The following is a 27574-nucleotide window of genomic DNA, read 5'->3' on the forward strand; positions in this document are numbered from 1 at the left end:
GCAGAGACAATGTCAGAAATTTGTCACTGTCCCTAAACTGAGTTGACTCCATTCTTAGGTAGGCTTCTTCCTCCTGGCGGTAAAGTTGCAACTTCGCTTTAGATCTTAGCAACCCTGGTGAGACAGATATTTCCTCTCCTAGTACTTCTTGCAAATTTTCTGGATCTGGCCCTCACTGTTCCACATTGGGTCATGAGCTGGTGCCTAAATCCATAATTACGATACTATTTGAGGAGGCCTGTCTCATGTCGATTGATCACTGGAGTAGGAGTGGAGGGAACAGAGTCAACCCCCACCGGAACAAGTTGAGAGTAGGGGAGCAGTGGTTCCCTAAATGAATACTATGGTTGGTTAACAGAAGAAGAAGGTAGATGCTGATGGTGCCCCTCCCAGATCCTTTACCAAGCTGGGGTATCCATCACTGAGTTGCTGTGAGTGTTCGCTGCTAACAGCTCAAAGCTGCTCCCTTCTCCAGATAATTACCTTCAGCCAAAGGTAGCTTATGGGAAAGTAACCCACCCCTTCCTCGAGCAGCTTCCATCTAGTGACTGATTCAGTGGGACAAAGGGCTGCCCCTTGTCTCCAGGAGGGAATAAGTTAATGCACATCATGCTTCAAAGCTAAGGAGAGACCACATCCTTGATTAGCTTTTCCCTCTGCCTCATCCTTCTTCCCTTGCTCCCCTTTTCTTGAGAGCACAGCCTCAATAAATAACCCCTTCTCAGGCTCTGCCTCTAGGGAGCCTAAGCTAAGACATTAGGAATGGATGTTGGACAGGGAAAATGATTAATGTCCTTTCTAGACAAGAAACTGAGATCTTTTTCTCCATTTCTCAAGGGGTCCTTCAATCTTTCCTTTCTCTGAAAGTCTGTCTCGCTATTCTCTTGGAAGACAGCTCCCTTAACTTGTACAGCCTCTGGTTCTCAGTTTTCTTGCTGATTCCTCTGCCTTTTCCTGACCTGTAAATATCGAGATACTGGAATGCTCAGTTAGTCCTCTTCTTTTTAATCTATCCTCATATCCTACATAATTTACTTAGTTGCATGGTTTCAAATAGCCATCACTGATAATTTCTAAATTTACATCTTCAATGCCATCTGTCCCAGGCTAATATGCCCAACTGCCTCCTTGACCTTTCTGCCTAGATATCGAACAAGTATCTCACACTTAATACAAATCTTGATCCCACTCTTCAAACCCCTCTCTCTCTGAGTCTTTCCCATGAATAGAGGCAAAGTTTCCAGCTGATCAAATATTCTGGCTGTTAGAGTGACTCATATCACAGCAAATCTGGTGGCCCCAATCTGCCTTCCCATCTTCTGTGAGACTCAAACTGTCACGTTCAAAGCCGTATTGGTACCACATGTACAAACAGGGCCTCCTGCTTCTCATGCAGATAAAACTTACCAGTGCAAGTTAAGGTGGAAAATTTAAGAAGATCCTGCCTGATTTTCTTATTTCATGAGATGGGAAGTAGAACTAAGCAAGAGGAAGGAAGAACATGAGGTAGGGCTATGCAGAAGCAGAGTTCTCCATCTGGTGTAGCAATCTGGGCATTATTAACATTTTGGGTTGGATAGTTCTTTGTTGTGGGAGGCTGTCCTATGTGTTGTAGGGTGCTTAGCAGCATCCCTGGCCTCTACCCATTAGGTGCCGGTAGTACCCTCCCCCCACCAAAGTCATGGCAATAAAATAAAACATCTCCACACATTGCCAAATGTCCCCTGGCAGTCAAAATTGCCCCTAATTGAGAGCTTCAGGATAGGAAAGTAAATATATGGATATCAGACTGTCACCAAACTCCATTTTTAGCACTTCTTCCTGTGGTAACAATCCAGTTAGGAGTGAGAAAAGTGTGGAAGTCTTTTGTCCAGCTTTTCCTAGAGAAAGCTGAAGTTCTGACCAAAGTTTCTTTTTTATGAGACAAGTTGAGACTGCAAGGGGCAAAGAGTGTAAGAAGATGATCCCAAGAGACTTTAATGTATACCATCTTTTCACAGCACGTTGAGGAATCGTTGATCCATTTACGTCTACATTACATTAAATATGTGTTCAGTTAGGCTCATCTTTCCAAAGCGACTTGTTAAAAAATTTAGATCTAAAACCCTATGCTATTCTTTTAAAGTATCAGGTAAATATGGCAAACAAGCTGTCAGTTAATATGACAGTTTTTAGTGTTTCAGGAAACAAAATAATTCTTTTTTTATTCACCTGATTTTTTCTTTAGTTGTAGAAGACGTCTCTGTTTGTTAAGAGATGCAGGGTACATGTGGAGTTTAGGAGTAGTAACCAGCTCTGCTCAATATTCCATCCTTGTTTTGCTTTGTTCGCATTTTGGCGTGGTAGGTATTTACCTTTGGTTCAAAGAAAAGCCAAGCCAAACCTAACATAGCTCCTTGCCCAGTTTTCACAATATTGTCAATTCTCTTCTTTAATACTTCCATTGATTCTTTTAATCTTCAATTGAACTTTAATTTCATTGATTTATTTTAGTCAATTATATTTGCACATCATTGTGCTGTTTTTTCTTCTCAGTCTACCTCACATTTGATTTTCTGCTCTTCTTTCATGAAGGCTAGATGCTGTGGCATAGTGCTGAGCGGTGCTGTAAAATATGTAATGTTTTTTCCTTTATTTCTGCTAATAAATTACCTTCAGAGTCATGATCTTCTTCTTATGATTCTTCAGTGTATTAGTCCCTTCTTAATGTTCTGCATATTCAATCATTCTTTGAGGATCTCTGTCTGTCTGTCTATCAATCTATCTGTCTGCCTATCTATCTATCTATCCATCCCCAAATTAGGAGAGATTTACCCAGATTTAATGTTTGACACAGAACACTTCCCCTGTGTTCATTTCTCATGGTTCTTCCCTGCTTGTTAAATTCTTGTATTAAACCAACCATAAAAAAGCATCCATTTCCCAATGTGTTACCGATTTAAATACAGGGATTTTTAAATCCTGCTTCCTGGAACCTTAACAGTTTGAACTGATTCCACAGACATACTCCAGTATATACTTCTTTTAGGCTCTTCCTTTCTTAGCTTTTCTAAGACCACATTCTTTTCTTGCAGAGACTACACCTTCTAGAGAAGATATAGCTCTGCTCCCCCTCCTTCTATTTCTCCTATTTATATTTTTGAGAGTTGTCCTTCCCAAATAACAAACACTGATTCTGGCTATCTTAAGCCAAAAGGGATTTAATATTTTGGAAGAAATTACAGAATTGCACAAGTATTGGGATACTAGAGAGGCATCATTCCTGCATTTGGGAATGAAATTTCAATGTCTTTCACCTTTGTGTCACTTGTATCTGGAGTGGGAGCATCCAGTTGACTGGAATCAGGTCATGTGCCTAGTTGGAAAGAGGGATAATTTGACATCTTCTCCTGCAGTGCAGGGCAGCAGGACACTGTTTTGTACTAGAACGCATGTGTTGTAGGTTGAATTGTGTCCCCTCAAAAGATACATTGAAGTCCTAGCCCTCAGAATCTGTGGTGACCTTATTTGGAAATAGGGTCTGATGTAATCCAGTTAAAGGGAGGTCAAACTGGGTTAGAGTGGACCCTAATCCAATGACTGGTGTCCTGATGAGAAGAGGGAAATTTGGACACAGATCCACAGGGAGAACACCACGTGAAGAGGGAGGCAGGGGTTGGAGTGTCGTAGCTGCAAACCAGGTAACATCATGGATTGCCAGCATCTACCAGAAGCCAGGAAAAGGTAAGAAAGATTCTCCCTCTAGAGCCTTCAGACAGAGCATGGTCTTGCCGACACCTTGATTTCAGACTCCAGAAGAGAGTTATTCTAAACTACCTGGTTTGTTTTAATTTGTTATTGCAGTCCTAGGAAATGAATACAACACACAATGGAATTCTTCTGGAATTGTAAAGGGGGCAGATGGACAATAGCAGAAATCCAATGATCATGTCGAGAGAGGGTGGAAGGAGACAGTATTCTGTCCATCTCCAAGGAGCATTCTCTTAGTAGATGAATGCCCATCCCGTTTCCTTATTGGTACAGATCCTGGAACTCTTAGGTATTGGATTAGAGTGGAAGAGTAATAAAATGTCTTCCTATCTTCTCTCTGGGTTGCTGTTTCTGATGAACCAAAACATAGGTAAGAGACTTTTTTTTTTTTCTGAAGTAGATTTACCCTGAGTTAATAGCTGCTGTCAATCCTCCTGTTTTTTTGCTTGAGGAAGATTAGCCCTGAGCTAACATCTGCACCAATCCTCTGCTATTTTTTTGTATGTGGGATGCCTCCTCTTTAAATCTCTTCGTTACTTTTTCTATCTTTTAAATTAAAGCTTAAATGAAGAAGGTTAGGGAATAAGGGCAAAATTGGCACCAAGCAAGACATCATGTCACATTATGGTATCTAAAATTCTGTCAGCTTTTTGTTTTCTTTCTCCTATAATATGGGACAATTTCCCTATTTCTAGAGACTTCTACCTTATCTAGAGTTATCTTATGTGAGTACTGCAGTCTTAGTTAACAAATTTGAGAACTGGAGATTTTCCCTTCTATAATATCTTGGTTTGTTAGTCTTTGAATTATGTAATATGTACATAGCATTAAGCCAATTTGAAGAAGTTTAAAAGTAAAATTATGCATTAAAATACCAAGCCACCAACGGGGGCTGGCCCCGTGGCCGAGTGGTTAAGTTCGCGCGCTCCGCTGCAGGTGGCCCAGTGTTTCGTCGGTTCGAATCCTGGGCGCGGACATGGCACTGCTCGTCAGACCACGCTGAGGCAGCGTCCCACATGCCACAACTAGAGGAACCCACAACGAAGAATACACAACTATGTACCGGGGGGCTTTGGGGAGAAAAAGGAAAAAATAAAATCTTTAAAAAAAAAAAAAAAAAAAAAAATTTCTGGGGCTGGCCCCGTGGCCGAGTGGTTAAGTTCGCGCGCTCCACTGCAGGCGGCCCAGTGTTTCGTCGGTTCGAATCCTGGGCGCGGACATGGCACTGCTCGTCAGACCACGCTGAGGCAGCGTCCCACATGCCACAACTAGAGGAACCCACAACGAAGAATACACAACTATGTACCGGGGGGCTTTGGGGAAAAAAAGGAAAAAATAAAATCTTTAAAAAAAAAAAAAAATACCAAGCCACCAGAACCAGTTAAGAGTCAAAAGAATGTAGTTGCTTTTGAATAATAATTTAGATGATTTGATGGAGATAAACTCCTAAACAAGTGTAAGAGGATAAAGACAGGTGCCGGCCCCATGGCCGAGTGGTTGAGTTCGCGCACTCCGCTTTGGCGGCCCAGGGTTTTGCCGGTTCGGATCCTGGGTGCGGACATGGCACTGCTCATCAGGTCATGCTGAGGCGGCATCCCACATGCCACGACCAGAGGCACTCACAACTAGAATATACAACTATGGACTGGGGGGCTTTGGGGAGAAGAAGAAGAAGAAAAGAAAAAAGGTTGGCAACACTTGTTAGCTCAGATACCAATCTTTAAAAAAAAAGAGGATAAAGACATAATCTTGGACTTTGAAACACTTCTGAGAGCATTTTGACCAGTAATTTGTTAGCTTGACGTTTATTTCAAATGTCTATCCCAAGAACGTAATTGAAGAAAACCTGTCTAGTCTAATTTAGAACTTTATCTTCTATTTTAAACTTTGAATAAGTTTTAAAAAAATAAGCTTTTCAGGGACATAAAGAAAGATTTTCAAAAATCTCAAATCTTCCCCTATTTTACTTATGTTGAAGTTATGTTTTTTGATTAAAAAGCAGAGAAAGCTACTCTTTTCTTTAGCAAATTTCAAGGCATCTGTTCTCATAGTAGGGTATTTACAAATAAAGACTATCCAAGATAATTTAAAAGGCAGTGAGAGTTGATGAGGGGAAATGGGTATTTTATTTTTGTACTTTTGCTACTGTCAATCAACTCTGCAGAGAAAAACAGAGAAGAAAGAAACAGCAAAAGGACAAAGTCATGTACCTTTAAATGCTGAAAAGGTGCAGGTGGTATCTGTGCGATGGTTTGCAAATGAAAGGATTTTTCTTCTTCCTACTCGTTTTTTTTAGACCTGCCTGAACAAGGGGAAAAAAGTAATTTAGATAGAAAATTCAGAGTCAATGAAAATTGGTTTGTGTGGGAGCTTGTAAGATTAATTTTAGTTGCTAGGCCTTTTCATATCAGGGTGTGTCCTATGCCCTGTGCCCTCTTAAATAATCCTTTTATGTGGCTCAGGGCTGATATATTTTGAAAGTGGAACCTCTATTAACCTTAGCTGTGTACCTCTCAGAGAAAAAAATTACTGGAATTGTGTTTTGAATGCTACCCATGCTGAACAATTGCCACAGAACATTAGCTTGGAATCTCAATGGAGTCTTGACTATTCTTCTCAGGGAGGAGAGAAACAGGCAGTGAAGAAAAACAAAAATGCTTCTCCCCCTGAATTTCTATTATGATATTGTGATGGTACATAAGAGGATCTAGAGAAAACAAGGATCAAAACAAGAAATTTTTAAGGCGGAGAGAATTATCTATAGAAGTCACAGTGCCAGGCCACTAGATGACAGTAACTGTTTATTGAGTGCTTATGGATCAGCACAGCACTAAATGCATCACATTCTTTAGCTCGTATTTCCTCCCAACAACTCTTACATTATCACCTTCATTTTATAGATGAGAAAACTGAGGCATAGAGAAGTTTGAAACTTGGCTGAATTCTCACTACTATGAAATGGCGGAACTAAGATTTGATCCTGGAGTTTACCTCCCTAGGTCTTGCTCTCCTGCCTCCCTTGTAATATCTCTTCCATCTCATCCCATTTATATGTGTACAGGGTGTAGATTTTGTTGAATACGTGGAGAGATTATTTATAAATTTCCAAATGTGTGATGTTGTTTCAGCAAAATGATGATGGACTCTGGTGGCCTTTGTTGATTTTCTCTGCTCAGCATCTCCTCTCTCTTATGTCAGTATCAGGGTTCTGATACTGTTTAGGGAAGCTGTCCTTCCCTCATCATTTTGTTTTGGTGCCCTGCCTTCCCTTGGCTAAGGGGTAGATAAGGGATGTAAGCTACTGGGATCAGATGCTCTGTCCCTAGATTTTGAATCTTAAGGGGAATGAGAAAGACAGAAAATGTTTGCCATTCCTTCATCCTGATGACAGCATCTGGAGGAGATTGATGGGAGTTCTTGCAATGAATCATGATTCCTGAAGCTGCTCTAGCTGGACCCTCTCGGAAGTCAGGCCTGTTAGCTTTTCCTTCAATTCTGTGAGCTCTCCCATGTCCCTCCGAGACATTTCTTTCTGGCTTAAGATAACCAGATTCTATTTATTTTGTTTCGAACCAAAGAACCTTAATGTCTCCACTGGCAGCTGTGCCTTTTTCATCAGACTGATGTAGCGGCGTCGTGGGAGGGCCGCCCTCAGTTCAGATTGGAGCACCATGACTGGTGTTGGCGGCTTGAAGGAAAGGTGGAAAGGAGTTTCAGGCCTGTTGCTTTCTTGCTGTCTGAATTGATGGGGACTTTGTTCTTCCTTGCGATCAGACATTTGCCATTTTGTGTCAGAATAGCTAAAATTTTTTGGTAGAGATGAATTTTTGGTAGAAATGAATTCTGTTTTCACTCAGAAGCTTCTGTTGTCCCGTAGAATGGGTTGTAAGCAAAAGACAATTGAGTTCTCGTATTCACTTGCTGAGATAAAAACTCTATTATATTAAATTCTTCTTATCACATTTGATTTATCTTTTAAATGAATACAAAATAGTCTTGGTTGACAGATGTGAAAGAGCTTAAAAATGGTTAGAATTATTATTACGTCCTAGGGGAGAGCAAGTAGACCCAAATCAGCCCCTGCTTCCTTCTCTCCTCTGCTTGCCTCTTAATAACCAGCAACGCTCATTGCCCCACAGTTTCTTGAAATGACTCGACTCTTTCAAATATCTCATGTGATTCCCTTGCTCAGAATGCCCTTCTCCAATCTGGCCATCCAGCAAATGTCTGTTGGTCCTCCAAGACCGAACTCTAGCACCTTCTCTGTGATATAGCCTTCCTCTACTCTTCCACGTTTGGTTAGTCCCTTCATTCCATCGTGCTAATCTATGTGATCTTATCTTATTAAAACATGTACTACACATCGTTTCAATTATTTAACTCTTATGTTTGTTTCCACGGTTAGACTGTGAACTTCCATAGGGCAGCCCCTTGCGTTTTTGCATCTCCGGTATATTTTGTGATATTGAAAATGCTTAGTAAATATTGAGCACACCTTGAAAAAATTCCCAAGAAAACGTTCCACTTAAAGGAACTCTGTTACTGAGGCTCTGTACATTTGAAACTTCTTGGAAAATGCTAAATCATCCCACAGATGGTACATTTTATAAATCATTTTTTTCTTCATTATTAATACATTTTTGGATTATGTTACTAAGTGTCTTACTCCATTCGGGCTGTGATGACAAAAATACTGCTGACTGGGTGACTCATAAACAACAGAAATTTATGTCTCATAGTTCTGGAGACTGGAAGTCCAAGAGAGGGTGCCAGCACGGTCAGGTTCTGGTGAACACCCACTTCTGGGTTGCAGACTGCTGTCTTCTTATTGCTCTGACATGGCGGAGAGCAGAGAGAGGAAGCCAACTCTCTCATGACACTTACAGGGGCATTCACCCCATTTATGAGGGCTCCTCTCATGACCTCACCTAAACCTAATCGCCTCCCAAAGGCCCCCTCTCCTAATACAATCACTTTGTGGGATAGGGTTCAACATATGAGTTTTGCGGGGACACACATTCAGTCCTTAACACTAAGTTTTTAAAAGTTGCAGCTCAATCTTGGGAAACCGTGTCTGCTTCCTGCACAGCTCATGTCTAGAGGTCTTAATGACTGTAACTTTTCCTATGGGCCTTTCTGTATCTCTTACCTCTGAATCCTCAGAAACGTCATTAGCTGCATGTTTGAAATAGACAATGCCATATCAAGTCAGAGTAGCAAGGCGGGAAGAAGAAATTCTCAGCACATTTTGTACAAAGCATCTGAAAAACGGACTAGAGGTTGCTGGGGGCTATGTATCTATTAAAAGATGTGATTGACAATGGCAACTGTATTATTAAAGCTGTTGGAATTTCTAACTTCATATCAAACTAACTTTATTCCATTTTGGGGGACCACGATCATCCTCTACAGTCCTTATAGTCTAACTTACCTTGATTTTAGGAGACACAGGAATATCTCAAGTAGCAGAATGGAAGACAGTAATGAGAGAGTGCTTTTGTGGAAAAGCTTTACATTTACATGTGGTTAGAGACCTGCCAGTAAGTATCTACTCTTGGAATAGATTTTCCCTTTTATCCATTCCCTGCCTCCCACTATATACACAAATATTTTCCATTTTGGGAAACATTACTTTCTGTAAGTATTAATTGGTGCTAAAGGGAGGAGAAAAAAGTTTTTTGAAGTTAAATAAATTTGGAAAGCAGTGGATTAAACAGGTGGAACCAGTTTCTTCACTGTCACACATGTTAATTGCAGAGGAAGATGAGGCATTTAGCCCAAACCTACTAGCTCGTGGAACCCTCTCAGAGAATGTTCCATGGAGTACGCATAGGCAAACACTGCTGGGATAAAATGGCCTGATTCTTTCTGCTAAAAGAACAAACTCAGGCTCATGGTTGTTGAATATTTTGTAGGATTGCTAGCACATATTTACTTGGTTTGTTGTTTTAGCCCCCAGAGAGCCTGAGAATTAATTTGTTGTTTTCTGTTCTTCTGTGATGAATAGGTTTTGCTCAGTTTTTTGCTTGATTACCTTTTTCTAAGTACTTAGGATCCTCTGCCTTTATGTCTTTTCTATTTTTTTTTTAATGGCTGACACTAATGCCAAAGCATTTTCCTCTACAGAACCAAACAAAATAAAACAAAGAAACAAAATATAAATGCTAATAGTTCTTAATGTCTGCCATAGGAAATTAGCCAAATTCCGTGGGATGAGTTCCAGAGTTATAACTCAGGCCTGGTGAGTTCTGGACCTAGTGCTGCTCTAAATTTGCTGACTAGATGAATCTCATTGTCTTTGTAAAATGATGGAGGCTCGTAGGCCTCCTGAGTGAGTTTTTCACGAATTCAATACAATAATTAATTCAACCCATATTTATTAAGCATCTTCTCTTGGTCCCAGGGGCACGATGAATGAACCATGTGTGACTCTTCCATGGAGGTTTCTATCTGATGGGCTTGAGAGAAGAAAAGAGACAGCTACAATATGGGTTGATGGGTAACAGCATCATGTGAAATTTTGAGGAAATATACAGAAAGGCCATCTATTTATCTGAAAGATAAGTTGTCCACAAAAAAAGAAGTGAGAGGGGAAGGGTATTGCAGGCATGGAAGAAACGTATGAATACAGTTTTTTATTGAGCATCTAATTTGTGTCCCACTGATCTAGGCATTGAAGATAACACAGTCCCAGTTTATGTGGGCGCGTACATAGATAAGTGGGTATTTACAATGAAGCTTGTGAAGTTTTAAAAGAGATTTAGGAACATGTTTCTCTTGGGAGGACAGAAGAGGGAAATATCTTGTGGCTAGGATATTACAAGATTGACACATGATGGCTGAGAATTATTTAGTTATCCGGTGCTACTTTCAAGCGTCCCTAAAATAGGTTGAGATATATTTACAAGGCAGGAATTCTCTGGGACACAATTGTTTTCCCAAAGTAGCTGTGACGTTCACCACCTACAGCTCAATTCTGTGCAAGAAACCTGTTACTACTGTGCTGTCTCAAAGATTCTGTGCTCCCTTGTTCATTGTCTCATTGAGTAATTCAAAGACTAGGCAGTGGTTTTTGTCATGCTCCTTCTATGGTTCAAATTTGACCCACTTGTTCTTTATAGTCATGCCCCACATAATGATGTCCACATATGTGATGGTGATCCCATAAGATTGGTACCAGATAGCCTAGGTTTGTAATATGCTATACCATCTGGGTTTGTGTAAGTACACTCTGTGATGTTCACACAACCACGAAATCACTAATGACACATTTCTCAGAATGTATCCCCATTGTTAAGCGACATGTATCTATATATGTTTAACAGTGACCCTCTTTCTCCTGAACATTCTGCTTCTGTGGACATTCTGTCTCTGGTCCTCGAATGTGCCAAATATTTTGCACTTTCTGGCCTTCTCACACATTGTTCTGTCCTCTTGAGATGCTTCCTGCTCTCTTTGGTTGAATAACTCATCCTATTCATTGTTTAGGTCTCAGCTTGAAGGAGCTTTTCTTAGTTTTTTTCCCCTTCCCTAGAATGTGTTAGGCCCTTCTGTACTTTTTCTTGATGCACTTATTACCATAAATGAACAGCATATATAGTTATTCATTTGATGTATATTTTTTACTTGACTAAAGGATTGATGAGGGCAGGCACTGTGTTTGTATCTCTCTTGCTCCTTGCTGCATCTCCACTGCCTGCCACAGAGGCTGATATCCTAGTAGGCATCCAGTAAAATAATTTTTGAATGAATGAATTAATGAAGAATAAGACAGACTTTTTTTTTTTTGGCTTGCTTCTACAGAGGATCAGAGATGGTAGAATACCAGGATGGAATGAAATGTCAAGTCTGAAATTCAGATAATAATAATAACTATAATTTTTGAGCATATGTGATGTGCCAATGAGTCAGGCTTTAAAAATTATTGTAAATCTAGACAATAACTCTACCAGAATGACACTGAAACTCAGAGGTGAAGCAACTTGCTGAGAGTCATACAGCAGTTTGTGGAGGAGCAGACATGGACCCAGGTCTGTCTGACTCTAAAACTTTCTTCCACTGTGTCATGTACTCAGTTACTTAATTTTTCTTTTACTTTCCACTTGATATAAATGTGTACTGCCCATTTGTCTTTTCAATCGTAAATTGGCTAAATTTCTTTTCCTGTCAGAGAAATGGCAAGCCCAATTTTAAATGCCTCACATTGTTTTAATAAAACATATGAGTGCTGTGCTTAGTCTTGCTTCTATTTTACAGAGGGTCTTCTTAGAGTATTTATATATATTTACATATTACATTTACATATTAGATTGTGAATATATGTTAATATTTACATATATACATCTTAGAATTCTTCTTAGAATATATTTGTGTATATATATATATGTGTCTATCTATCTATAGTCATGTGTTGCTTAATGATGGGGATCCGTTCTGAGAAACGTATTGTTAGGCAATTTTGTTGTGTGACCATCATAGAGTGTACTTACACAAACCTACATTGTATAGCCTCCTACACACCTAGGCTATATAGTACAAATCTTATGGGACCACTGTCACATATATGGTCCGTCATTGATTGAAAAGTCGTTATGTGTTGCATGACTGTTTATATACACATATATGTGTGTGTTTATGTATTTTTTACATAGCTTGTTAGTTGTCATAAATTGATCCATATGGAGTTTTTCCAGATGCATGTTTGATTTACTGTCAATTTATTTTTCTATGTTTTTGTGTTATTTGAAAAAAATAGTTTTCCAATGAGATTGCCATATATCTGAAAATAAAAATCAGTGCCATCTGATTTGTTTGTTGGTTTTTCTCTCATAGGCAAGTTGGTTGCCCTTGGGATGTGGCCTTCTGGTTTATTTCCTGCCCTGGAGTGTTTGGAACATTGCTGCCTGCTTTTCCAGAGTTTCCTGCCACATCTTGTCCTAGGCTCACAGGGATCTGGGTGCAGTGAAGGCTTCCTGAATCACTGGTTACACTTCAGTGTTTCTTTCTGTGACTCTCAAGCTGATCACCTGAAATAGAGTCTTATTTTAATTTGCTCCAAAGCAGAGGCATCGTAGGATGATGCTCTATAGTGAAAAAAACCAAAAGTAAGACAAAACAAATAACAACAACAAACACCATCTCAAATTACAAATCATAAAATAAAACAATCTGGAAAATTTTGCATCTGCAGTGTTTTCTGTGCAAGGACAGTTATGTCTTGCTTACAATTTTTTTTCAGTTAAAAATGGACATTGGATGATGTTTTAATTTCCCTATAGCTCTTCGGCACTTTTTTAGAGATAATAAAAAGCTGAAGAATATTATTTTTTCATAAGTGTGAAAAATATTTTGTATTTTGGAAAGACTGTGTGTGAATCTTTCAAGTCAATTCTCCTTCATCAGCCTTCTTCTCTTTAGAGTGTTTGTATTTATAACCTTAATATGTTACTATCTTTATTACCATCATTGTCATCATCACCATCTTTTTTTTTTGGTGAAGAAGATTGTCCCTGAGCTAACAGCTATTACCAATCTTCTTCTTTTTTTGCTTGAAGAAGATTGTCCCTGAGCTAACATCTGTGCCAATCTTCCTCCACTTTGTATGTGGGATGCCACCACAGCATGGCACTGGGCCAGCCTCCATCATCATCATTCATTTTGTTCTTTTAACCAAAGGCAGCTATAGTTTGTAAAAGATTATCATCCCTACATTTTATAGTTAATTTCTCTTTACAAGAGAAGTCCCATTCTTTAACTTAATTTACATTTACAGGAAGTCTCCCAAATAAATTTATGTGCTTGCAGAGATCAGCTCTCAAAAATTGACCATGTAATGTAGTGAAAAGAGCAGAAGACTAATAATTCAGAGTCACAGAATATGATCCAAGCTCTCGCACTAACTATCCTTTGATTATTTTGGGTGACTTCCTTCCTTTCTTCCTTCCTTCCTTCCTTCCTAATTTCTTGAGTGAGAATGAATGGAAGATTTCTGTGGAAACCTCTCAGCTTGAGCGACAAAGTGGTAGTCACTGCAAGAACAAGCCCACTCAGGAAGCTCTCCACTTCTCTGCGCTCATCAGCTAGTAAGTGAGTATTACTGAGTCTCTGTAATGTGCCCAGTGCTGTGTGGGTGAAAAGGATGTGTTAAAAGAACAATTAGAAGGGAAATGGCTCCTAAGGGCCTTAGCCTCTACTCGGAGAGACAGTATATAAATCTAAACAAAAATAAATGAATATCTCAGTGCCTGGTTAACATGCTCTATCACAAAATGAAACAATTTCAAAACAACTGCAACAGATAATATTGGATGTTCATGGGGCAGGTCTGGCAGTGTGTGCAAAAGGAGTGGGAGATCGCTATGGCTGGAGTCATCAGGGAGTAGCCTTATGACTTTTTCCATATCTTTCTTATCATCTTTCCCTCATACATTTATTTAACCTTTGTTGGGCACTCAGTGGGTACCAGGAGCTGTACTAGGTGCTATGGGTAAAAAATGAGTAAGACACCGGTTTCTAGAAGAGGTGTGTTGCTTTACCAAAACTTCAGCAGTTCCTTCTCATTTCTTTCCAGAAAACTTTGCATTCCTACTTTTCTGAACACCATTAAGTATTTTTCTGTTTGCCATGTCCTAGGAATAAGCCCTAAGAAAAGGCAATAACCAAGGCACAGGAGTCTTCTAAGAAATGGCTCTCCCCCACATCATCGCCAGGCAGTGCATGCGCCAGAGCTTTATTTTAGAGCATCTTAGGGGAAGCAAGCAATTTGCGGGGGAGGAGGGCAGTAGGGATTTGTCTTAAAACTATGTTTGCGTAGCTAGCACACTGATTTTAGTTAGATCTTGTATTTGAATTGGTTTGGGGGAAGAGGGAGAGAAGATGGAGAATACTGGGAAAAACTGAAGATTTCCCCAAGCCACCCGTTAGTGCTGGCATTGTTGGTAGGACTGTGGTAGTTTGTGGTAGTTTCTATAGCTGAGTGTCTTAAAAGCTGCGAGAGCCACCTTGCAAACTTAAGAAAAAGCAGTTTCTATAGCAACATTCAAATCATTTGAAGGAAGACTAAAGAATCTTTTCTTATAACCCAGGAAGCAGAGATGGAGATTTATTAAAGGTATATTTCTGACTAATACATATTCAGGGTAAGTATATTCCTTCCATGTCATGTCATACATCTGACTTAAATCACAGAATATTAAGTACTGTTGTATCTCAATGGCTTAATTAGTTTTCCAGGACATATTTAGACTGCTAGGAGCGTTAACATCGTAATTAAGGACACATTGTGGAGCCTGACTGCCTAGGTATGTATCCTAGCTTGGACGGTTATTATACTCTCAATTTTAGTTTATTGCCATATCTGCTCCTTGGTTTCTCATCTTTAAAGTGGAAACAAACATCATATCTACTTATAGAGTTTTTGTAAGCTTTAAAGAAATGAATTAGATATGGGCAGCTTAGACCAGTGCCTGGTAAATAATAACAGTTAAACAAATATTAACTATTATAATTAAGAAGTTTTTCAGAGACCATGTAGCTTTCTCTGTTCACAGGTACAATTGAAATTCATAGTACATGTAAATAAATTCAAGTAAATTCAATTAACATTTTCTGGCCACCTACTTTACATAAGGCATCGTACTTGACACTGTGGGTAGTGAGAAATGAATACTATATGATTTCTGCCCTTGAGTTGTTTGTTATTCAGTGGGAGAAGGGGAAGGAGACATACAACTCTTTATAACCTAGATTCCACTGGCAGAAGGGCTTCATAGAGGCTCGTATTCTCAGGCTCTCTCCTCTTCTCCAGACACTGTAGTCTACTTTTGGTTTCTGGAATACATCAAGCTTATTCCTGCCTCAGGACCTTTGCACTTGCTGTTCCTTTGCTGAAATGTTCTGTCTTAGTTCTTAGAAGGGCTGGTTCCTTCTGGTCATTCAGGAATCGCTGCCTATGTCACCTTCTCGGACAGGTCGTCTTGGAACACTCTTTCAAAAGTTGGTTCCTCCTGGTCATTTTCTATCAGAGCAGACTGTTTTGTTTCTTTATGTTTATCCCTAGCAGTTTAACAGTTTATAATTATTCATTTTAATTAATTTGTTTAATTGCTTGTCTCATTGACTAGATTGAATTTTCATGAGAGAAAGGACTATTTGTTTTATTCAAAGGTCTATCCCCAGTTCCTTTCACAGTGTCCAGTGTCTAGTAGGTACCTATTGAATGAATGAATGAAGGAAGGAATGAATGAATATAGTGAATGGGAACATGGAGGGGGAATTAATAGTTTTGATTAGGCACTCCACCAAGTGTTTAAGAGAAAGGTGGAAGATGTAGGCTAGGCATTGTAGAGCTTAAGAGCACCATGAGCAAAGACATGGAGAATTTTTATGCCCTCAGTTGCCTTTTATGGAGAATCCACGTGACCTTTAACACATAACTGCAAGGTCAGGTTTCAAGTTTCCTGTGTATCCTCAGAAGCTGCTGCTCCTTACCGCACCCCTGTTATTGTGTAACTTTTCCTTTCACAGTCTTCTCTTTCCAATCTTGTTATCCATCTACTTAAAGGAATGTACCAGAATAGAGTGCCATCTTGTTGCTCTGAAGCAGGAGATTTTGCTAAAACGTTCACACCCACGCTCAAATTATGCATTCACCAGGGACTGCATAGATAGTGCACTCATGTTTATGCAGCTGAGAGCAAGAGGAGATCAGGTGACTGGTGGACATCGCTTAGCTAAGAGCCCTGGGCTTCCATTAACTGTGATAACCACAGACTAATTTCACTGCTGAACGAGGGCTGTAAGATAATTAGGAAAAGTGTGTGCCAGAATGCCAGTGCATATTTCTTCTAAATTAATAGAGCCTCGTCAAATAGGTTATATTAAAAACAGACACTATATGATACAAGATCATTGATTGGCTTAATTAATAAGAGTCAACAGGCAGAGTCAAGGCCTGTGTTAACCTCGGCAGCAGTTGGGGATTTGAGGAAGGTAACTGAACAAGAGTTATTTGTAGGGGAATCAATCCGTGCTTACGAAACAGCTTCTGAAATGGAGTCTGGCTGTGCACTGACGCAGCTGCTGTGATCCGCACACGGGTCTTTCTCCCAAAGGATCTCTGCTGGGAGGACCCACTGGGGTGGCATTCCAGAGCAAGACACGGAACCTTCCCGTCGAGAGACAGATGTGGAAAGCTACGAGATGAGCCAATAACATACAAAACTTCAAGACTTTCTAATTCTGCTAGCAAAAAGGACTCCAGAAATTAATGCACAGTGACACAGTGATTATATGCAAAAAGATAAAGACTTGGAAGTAACATTGTCCACACTGTTCAGTAATACAGGAATCTCTTCTCCAGCATTCCTGAGAAAGTGGCTTATCTGGTGAGCTGTTAGCTGAAAAGGCCTGCATTCCATTTGTGGAGATTTTGGCGACTCTTACCTCCTAGATCAGGGAGAAACTTTTTCTCTGGTTTGAGTGATATTCTAGGAAATCTCCAGTTACTTCTACTGAATTCATTTTCAGGATGCCAGATTTAGGAAATAAAAATAGGAGACCTCCAGTTAAATTTGAATTTCAGATAAACATGCAGTATTTGGGACATACTTATTCCTAAAAAACTTTGTTTTCTGAAATCCAAATTTAACTCGGTGTCCTGTATTTTATCTGACAACCACACGTTGTTTAAATTCATTTTATTTTTAAGTGAAATATCTCTGCCTCTGTAGGGAGGAAGGAGATCAAAATATGTTTCAAAAAAATCAGCATATCTGTACCTAGCATCTTCTGAGTTAACTGGTGGGAATATAAAAATGCGTAAGATTGATTCCTGCCTTCAAAGTGTTCAGTATATACTAGGAGAAGCAGAATTCAAATATCATCCTACAATTCTTTAATATGTGCTATATTATGTATTAGTAAATCCAAGATAAAGTGAGGTCACAAAGGAAGGAATGACACCAAAATAGACACCCAACTAAGGGATAATACCATCTCATATTAATCAGATACTTTGTGCTCTTCTCTCACTACCAGTTTATCTTCACAAAGATAAGTTCTTAAGAGAATACAGGAGAATGAATTAATTTGTGGGAATCAACATTTAAGTAATAATAATAACATTTTCACTGATCTTTTTTGAACGTTCAGAAAGCAATCTTAAAATTTGTAAACTTTGGTGGTTTGGTAGAAATGGTAAAATAATTGCAGACTATTAGATAATTGTAGCACTGATCCAGCGTTGAGGCTGTCTTAACGTATATGGATCACCCGTGTACTGAGTGAGACAAATAGGACAGCTCTGACAAGCTAATTTTGAAGCTGCTGAAAGACACTTCACATTATTTAAGAAAAAGGATATGCTAGAAAGTGAATCAGCATGTTCCCTGTGTTCTTAATATTTGATGATTTTACTCTTGACTTTTAAAGAATTTTTTGGGGACTTGACCTTGCATCATCAGTGCCCCCTTGAGACCAACTTTTCTTGTCCCATTGAAGCCAAAGAAATGCATATTTTCAAAATTTGTCCTTCAAGATTGACTGTTATTGATTATATTTAGAATTGGCAGGGGTTCAGAGAAAATAGTACATCCACATATTGGTGGTGCCTAGTTTATATTAAATGTTCAAGAAATATTTGTTGACTGAATATTGGTTGAATGAATACCCTCTTATGTAGCAATTTTATTTTTAGAAATATAAACGAAGAAAATAATGATGTGACAATGATTTAGCAATAAGTCCAGAATTTTTATAATAGTTAAAAAAGAGGGAAAAAAACTAAATAAGCAGTGGTAGGTTACTGAACAATAAATTTATGGCTACATAATTCAATGATATTAACCAGACATTAAAAATTATTATACAGATGCACATTTATTGAAATATACAAACATTCATAATGTATTATTAAAGGAAAAAACATTTTTACCAGCAGCAGGCACTCCAGTATCCTATGTAGTGTGTGTGCGCGTGTGTGTGTGTGTGTATGTAAATGGAAAAAAGCCTAGAAGAGTCCACATCAACTTGATTATCTCTGGATGGCAGGATTCTTGATGATATTTTCTGCAGCAATTTCTTTTTCCTCTCTTTCTGGAACTCCAGTCACATGTGAGGTCTTTTGATATTGTCCCACAGGTTGGAGGCTCTGTTTATTTATTTTTCCAGGCTTTTTCTTTCTGTTCTTTAGATTGCATCCTTTTTATTTCTCTACCATCCATTTCCTTGGCTCTTTCCTCTTTCATCTCCATCTGCTAGTGAGCCCATCCAATGAATTTTTAAAATTTAAGTTATTCTCTTTTTCAGTTCTAAAATTTACATTTGGTCCCTTTTCTTTTACAGGTTTAATTTTGCTTGTGAGAGTTTTCATCTTTCCGTTAATTTCAACAGTGTTCACCTTTACCTCCTGCAAGACTGTTGTAATAGCTACTTTAAAGTCTTCATCCGATAATTCCAACATCTGGGTCATCTCAGGCTTGCTATCTGTTGATTATCTATTCTCTTAAGTATTGGTCAGATAATTTGTGTTCTTCGTATGTTAAATAATTTTGTATTGTATCCTGAGTGTTTTGAATATTATGTTGATAGATTCTGAGTCCTGTTAAATCCTCTGCAGAATGTTATTTTTTGTTTAAGCGAGCAACCAACCTAATTAAATGCACGCCAAGAGTTGTGATTCTCCTTCTGAGGGTGATGTTTCCTATGTCAGTTCAGTTACCAAACCTTTTCTCTGCTGTTTGGATCAGCCCGGCACGTGAGCCTCTCTGGGGTTAGTCCTGGACCTGGGCAGTGGTTGATACGATAGTTCACTTTTGAAGACTTTGCTCTTTCCTTTGGGTCTGCTCTGTGTGCACACAGCTTAGAGAGAAGCCCAGGATTTATGTCATTTCATATGCAAAATTAGAAAACTCCTCTTCTGTGGCTCTCTCCTCTCTGGGATTTTCTCCATACTCTCCAGCTCCCAAGGGTCTCTTTTCCTAGTACCTCTGGTCGAAAAGATTTATTTCCCTCAGGCCTTGAGTGTCCTCTACTGTTAGGAAGTTCCTCCTGACTGGATCCTCCCACTTTGCAGGTCGTTATTTAAATTCTGATTTTAGTTCTCAGTCTACCTGCTATTTTTTTTTACTTTTCAGAATCCTCAAGTAATGCATTTTGCATTCTGTTCAGATTTTTGATTGTAATCAGTGGAAGAGAGAACATGTATCAGCTTCTCCATCTTGGCTGTCTCTGGAAGTCCCTTAATATTTTATTTTCCCATAAGTATTTATTTATTTTCTAAATCTTCTACCATGAACATATACTATTTGTAAGGGTAAATATTTTTTTTAATTTTTAAATGTAAAAGGAATAATTATTGTGAGGAATACCATGATTTTTTGGTAAACATTGTAATGATTAATTGTTTTTCGTTGATCAGATAATTAAACATGAAAATGATTGATAACCAATTTGAATGCAGGTATGGGATAATAGGCAGTCTCCCATTATGACAGTGGTATGCAAATCAGTACAGTCTTTTTCATAGTCAATATGGCTATCTTGATAAATTTAAAATGTACGTTTCCTTTGACCTAGAACTTCAAATTTCAGGAGTTGATTCTATGGAAACACACAAATACGTTAAATAAGTAAATGTGTGTTCTTTATAGCATCATTAAATGTGTGAAAATTGAAAAGACCTTAAACTCTCACCAACATGGCAATAGTTTAGTATATTACAGTACTTTCATCCAATAAACTCTTGTGTAGCCTCTAAAAAGAACATGACATCTATATTTATTTACAGAAAAAGGTATCTACAATTAATACTTGAGTGAAGAAGTGAGTTACAGAAGATTATACATATAAAAACTTCCATTTATGTTTATATATGTGTTAATAAATAATTACAGGATTAGTAGACAAGAATACACATGAAACTTGTAAGAATAATTTGCTATTTCATTGTCTCTATTGCTTAAAGTTTTTGGAAATTAGTAAATATTAATATAATTTTTAAAATTGAAAAAATATTTAAAAATGTTCCCAGAAAGGAATTTCAGACTGTTTGAGAAGTCTAGATTTTTAATTTCTCCATAGACGATAATTAAATAATCTCTGCTAAACCTGGGGTATGTGGTGTGATGGCAGATATGACTTAACTTCAGGCTGCTGTCCTGGAAATTGCATAGTGCTGCTCTAAGTGGGAATGAAGAAAATCTTCTGGACAACTAATTAGAAAGAGATAGTATTTACCATATGGAAAGCACCATGTGACATGAGGGAGCCCAGAGGGACCCTGACTTTGAGACAGTGAACACACAGATTCATCCAGAAAATCTTCCCTTGTAGAATATTTGAAGATTCGGTTACAGAGCAACAAAGGGTAGAGTGACTGGGGTGCTAGGAATCCTGTAGAAATCTGGAGCAGAGTTTATGTGCACCTGATTTCTACTTGCTGGGTTGACAATCTCAGCAGAGTAGCTGTTTCTTCTCAAGTACCAGGTCTTTGAATCAAGACTTTTGCAGAATCATGAAATGATGGCGTTGCTAGATCAAAGTTCAAGGCTAAACGGAGCCTTTGGGAGAGTATCTCTGAGTTCTACTGTCCTAAGTGTCCAGACAGCTCACACTGGCACTTAGTCACCTACTGTCTTAAAGGATTTGCAGAATTTTTTCATGCCTGTGAGACATTTCTAGACTGTATGTTTCTTGAGGGAGTGGCTCCTTACTATGCTTTATTTTTCTCGAGGACTTATACTACTTGATATTTTTCTATGACATTTTAATTGTTTTGTTGTTTATCATCTGTTTCCTCCACTACAGTATCAGCTCTCTGGTGGATTTGCTCCCCTTGTTCTGTGCTATAGGCCCAGTGTTGAAACGGCGCCCATCCTGGGATGGAGATGTAATAAATATTGTTGACGAAAGAATGGTGCATAAGCGCCAGACATGGGCTTTCTACTTTTGCTCTCTCTTTCCTCATATTCTCTTCCCACCTCAATTTCCCCTATTTCTGTGCCTAGTAGTGTTAGGACTTTGACATCAATCAAATGGAGTATTTGAAAACCAAGAGAGGATTTAAAATTGCCCTTTCTATCCATCTTTGAAGCATTCTTGGCCGCATGGGTAGAGTGGGTTTTAAAACAGAAATTCCACAGTGTTCATCTTCCTACTTCAAACCTTACAGGGAGTGCTTCTGAAACAGGGACCACAATTAATACATTTCAATTTGCCCTGTTCCAGATTCAGTTAATCTCTTATATTACTATTTTCACTGTTTCAGATTTTATTTTATTTTACTTTTTAATATATCTGAAATATGAATGTCTCTTACTATCATTGGCATCTTAGCAATGTGTCATAGTTCAATTTATAATGTTTGATGTATCATATAAATGATGGATTTTGGATTTTGTGAAATATGGTATTTGGGTTTCTCATACTTCCATTTCAGCCCTTTATGGAATTAAATGGAAATTAGTGTGGTATAAAGTGGACTTGAGCTGTAAACAAAAGAACTGAATTTAGTTCTGCTAATTATGTGTGCGACGTTGCGCAGGAACTTCGCCCTTGAGGGTCTCTCTCTGTTCTATAAAATAGTATTGGAATACGGTATTGGTCTAATATTTTAGTGAGGGATTATTTGGTTGTTAGAAACCATACTTCAAAGGTGAAAGAAGTGACCATAAAGAATCATGTGTAGGCGTGGAAACTAAAAGCATAAGATAGAGTTGGTTTCGTGAATTACTAATACCTGGAACTGGAAAGTGATCAGGGTCTGAGGAAGCTTACTTTTTTCTCTCTTCCTATCCTCTCTCATTCCACGTGTTTTCCTAAATTTTCTGTCTGTTTTCTTTTTCTCTAATACTGTAAACTCCTTTCCCCAAGCGCGTGATCAAAGATGTTTTTTCCAGCTTCTAGTTTAACTCCAGAGGCTATTAGCATGTTTGAGGCTCAAGTCTAATCTGATTCTCCCACCTTTGTTCAGGAATCCATACTTGGGACCAGGTAAGGAAGAGTCATTTGTTACAAATATGCCTTTGAGATCTACTCCAGTACTTAGAAGGAATTAATTCTCAGAGAAGCAGGAACCAAAAGCTAGGCAGATTCTGCAGTAGCTAGATAATCGCTATGTCTCTTCTCTCTCTAAAATTGGATGAGCCATGATGTGGGGAGAAATTGCATTTTTAATGTAATCCAGAACTTTTCTGCTAAAGAATAATCTTGGTGAGGGATTTCAGGAAGTGACTAGCACTTCCTTTATATTGTCTCGGTAATGAACATCTTACTTATAACTCCTGGACTATGTTCTTATTTTATAAAAGGGCCTATGTAGATGTGGCTGTTTTCCAAATATGACATGAAGACAGAGAGGAGAGGACTTTAAAAGGCATTTATATCATAACTTTTAATTTTTTCAATTGACATAATTAGCCCAAGGGTAATTATTTGTCATTGTGAGGTATTGTTTTATCATCAAAGAGATAGCAACAGTCAAGCATCTTTCAGTAGAGTTTATATTTATTCTCTTATTTCTGTTGAGTGGAACACTTTAATCTTATCCATGGCTATACTTCCAGTTGCAAAACTGTGTGTGTGTGTGTGTGTGTGTGTGTGAAAGAGAGAGAGAGTGTATGTGTGTGTGTGTGAGAGAGAGAGAGAAGGAAGATGAAAGCTAGAGCAAGGAAGAGTTTGGCATTTATTGTTACTTTTCCACCTACAGCAATACTTCCATTAGATTCTTGGAGATAACCATGCTCCAGGCTCATTCTTCTAGGATGGTAAATTTCTCATGTTTGGGGCAAGTGGAAAAACCAATTTACTAAAAGTTGAGATGACTGGGGATGATTAATCATGGTGGGAAAATGGCCTAAGAGATCTAGTTTCCTTGGAAGGAAAGCTAGTACTACATGCACGTATGCTTTGTACTAGATTCTTTTTATGTAGTAACATTAATACTCATGACAGTTTGGAAAACTATTATTATCCCCAACTCATTGAAGAGAAAACTGAGGTATAGCAATGATGGGTAACTTGATCTAGGTTATGTGTGTTGGAGCTGGGGTTTGAATATGGACATGTCTGATTCCAGATTCTGTGCTCTTTCACCATATCTTCCTGTTTACTCTTCAGGAATGGGATTCAATGCACGAGTTCTAGTTCTAGCACTTGTGAGGTTGCTCTGAGATCTTAGGCAAGTCCCTTAACATTTCTATGCTTCGTTTTCATCAGGCATAATGTCTGTCAAATAGAAATTGCTCAAAACATATTTGTTGAATTGGGTTGAATACTCATCTACATACAGGGTTATTGTGAGGGTTGCTGGGGGTGACATGTGTGTAGTACAGAGGGGTTAAAAGTTTGGGCTTGCTGGTCCACCTATGTGACTCTGGGCTTATTTAGTTTCTTTAAGCTTTGTTTTTCTCAATGATTAAACTAAGAAAACTAAATCATATGGTTATTATGAGGATTAGAAAATATTAAAAAATATTTATCAGGAAGATAGGCACATAGCAATTGTTTTATAAATTTCAGCTATTCAGTACTATAAAGGAAATTTTAACTGGAAAAGGACTTGGAAACATTGGGTCTTGAAAAAACAGAAATTTGGACTTCGTTTTAGTCCTTCCTCTGGTACCATGGTAATCCCATTTCAGGGTCTTTGGGACACACAAAACTCACATTTCTCTGTGGCAACTTCTGATTCCAGGATTGTAAACAGCCTAAAGGTAAAAAGATAAGAATTCTGGACATCATTAGAAGGATTGTAGAAACTTTCTAGGGTATAACACATACGTTTAATTTTTTGATTTTCCTACCCTAGACACAGTTCTGTACCCCTGAATATCCATGACTTCCTTTCACTAAGACTCAGAAATCTGAGAATTTGGTTGAGCCAAGAAGAAAACAACAGGGAGAAAATTAGCAACAAATTTACTCTTACGATTGGATTTTGAAAGATTCAGTATCTGTATATGTATTTGCTTATAATCCACATCTACTGATATCTTTTAATGGAGAAAAATGACTGATTTCCCTCCTACATGCCATAATTTGTAAAGAAGTGGGTGCTTTGTACTTTCCTTAATGGATTGTTATAAAATATGTGGTGGAAGAAAGATTATTCCACTCTGTTATGTAATTATATAAACTGCTTTAGAATTCAACCTAGATTTGGGGGTTTCATTCTGAGACATTATGGGCATATCTTTTGGTAGTTTGCTTTTCATTTTTGTTTTTAGAGACTAATATTCCTTACCACTACCCATTGGTAGATATTAATCTTCAAGGCCTATCTAGTGCCCCTTCGTAGAATTGAATTTTACTTTCCTTTGTTCGGATGAAATTTCCTCCAAAAACTGGCTTATGTTTACTGGGACATTCAGAAACTGCTGGCAATTTGTGAATAGTTCTTCTGGGTAAGAATTAACCTTTTCATTTATTACAAGACCATAAGTTCAATAGAGTGACACCATAGAAGAATTGGAATGAAAAAGCTTATCAGACTCTGCTGCTACCATAAAGAAAATGACATCAAGACATGCTTCCCGAAGAATTTAAAGAAAATATAATACATCTTTTATCTTGTCTATTTAATACCAATATAGCACATCATAAGACTCTTACCTTTCATTTTGCCTATGGACAGTAGATAAATATTCTGGACTGACATATTTAAAAGTGAAAGGTTGTATCGTTTAAATTTTATGAGAAGAGATTATATTCCAGATCTGCTTTTTGAGGACTCAGACAGCAGCATTTTGGAAAAATTCCTCTTCCATCTGAGAGCTGAAGGTGGAGCCCTTGTGCTGTGTCCAAGAGATGTTCTCAGCATTAAGGCTTTGCAACTTGTTTATGCGGTTCTAGAAAGGACACAGTTTAGCAAAAAATATTGTGGCTGTTTTTTTAACACCTGGATTGCCGCCTTGGATAGTTTGTGGAGGAGACTAGATTAATTGGATTTTGTGGGACTTGGGAAAACCAGCAAAAAGCTCTGTTGAGGTTTGGAGTATGAGGTTTTTCAAGACTTGTGGTTTTGACAGTTTCAGGAGGATGGGAGGAAACTGTCATTGTTCATCCTCGTCTTCTTGGGATGTTCCTCTGGCAACGTCCCTGAAGAGCCTCAGTTTACTATTTGTAAAACAAATGGGTTCTATTAGCTATTTCCTGTGCTCCTTTCCCCTCACAACATTCTGCCAGTTTAAGGTATTTTTAAAGTATTTCCCATCCAGATCCGCTTGCCCTTGGAAGAAACGTAAGTGCCCACACTCCAGGCGTGAGGGCAAGAAGAAGAGAGAGACAAAAAGGTCATATCTGTCAGATCTCTACTCTGGGCCCAGGACTTCACAAATGTTGTCTCATTTTCTTTCTAACAAGCACCCTGTTAGGAGATATTACTAGCATTTTTTTACAGATGGAGATGCTCAAGCTGGGTAATGTTAAGTAATTTATGCAGAAACATATTGAAGAACAGGCAGAACTGAATTTTGGACCCAGCTCAGTTCAACTCCAATTTTGAGGATATTTCCACTGTAATCAAAGCTTTGATTTGATACCTGCAACAGAAAATATGGAAAGTAGTCTTTTTTTCTTGAAGTGAATACAGAGAGTTTGAATTAAAAATAAATTGTGTGAAAGTATTATTTTTCATCTATCAGTATGGCAGAAAAAACTAGCATATTGTTTTGACAAAGGTGTTATAGAAGAGGCACTCTCATGCTGTGGGCAGACTCTTCCTATATTTCACATATTTGAAAAATTTAGACATTATGTATAATATTAGTTGTAAATATCTTTTCCTAGTTTGTCTCTTATCCAGTTTTTCTTTTAGATGTTGTGTCATAGTTAGATATATCTTCCCCACTTTGAGGTTCTAAAATAATTTGCAATGGTTTCATTTAACACTTTTATGTGTCGTAAAATCCTTCATCTTTTCTGTAGTTTATTTAGGTATAAGATGGATTCAATTTTCCAATGGCTATCCAGTTGTCCTTATTGCATAAGTTACCTTTTTCTTAATGATTTAAGATGCTCTTTAACATATACTAAATTTTTATATGTATTTGGGTCCATTTTTGCACTTTCCTTTCTAGACCATGGATGATCTCTTCATGTGCTGCTACACACGGCTTTAGTTATTATGGCTTTATCGTGTTGGAAGGCCTCTTTGGGCCAATTCCTTTTAATTCTCTGATTTTTATCTTGACTATTCTTGTTTGATTGTTGTTCCATATAAATTTTGGAGTTAAGATTACCTTACGTTTATAGATTAATTTAAGGAAAAATAACACTTCTATGATGTTTAATCTTCCTGTCTAAGAACATAGTATGCTTTTATTTGTTTACTTTTTAGATCCCTCAACAGCATTTAAAATTTTTCTTCATTTAGATCTTGTGAATTTCTTGCAATATTTATTCTTAGATATTGTATATTTTGTTGCTATTGGTTTTACAATATTTTATCCCATTATTCTTTCCAAGCAGTTATTATTTGCAAATATGAAAGCCATCAACTTTTGTACATAAATGTTATTCAAGCCTACTTCTTTGTATTTTATCTTTTTGGTGATAGATTTTCAGTTGAAATCAGACTTTTCTGGTATACATTCATATCATCTTTAAATACAGTCATGTGCCACATAATGACATTTTGGTCAATGACGGACTCCATATGCAATGGTGGTTTCATAAAATTACAAGGGAGCTGAAGAATTCCCGTGGCCTAGTGATGTTGTAGCTGTCATAACATCATAATGCAGTGTGTAGCTTGCATGTTTGTGATGCTGGTGTAAACAAACCTACTGTGCTACCAGTCATATAAAAGTATAGCACATACAATTAT

This window comes from Equus przewalskii, chromosome 13 (assembly GCF_037783145.1).
Source record: "Equus przewalskii isolate Varuska chromosome 13, EquPr2, whole genome shotgun sequence".
In the NCBI taxonomy this organism is placed as follows: Eukaryota; Metazoa; Chordata; class Mammalia; order Perissodactyla; family Equidae; genus Equus; species Equus przewalskii.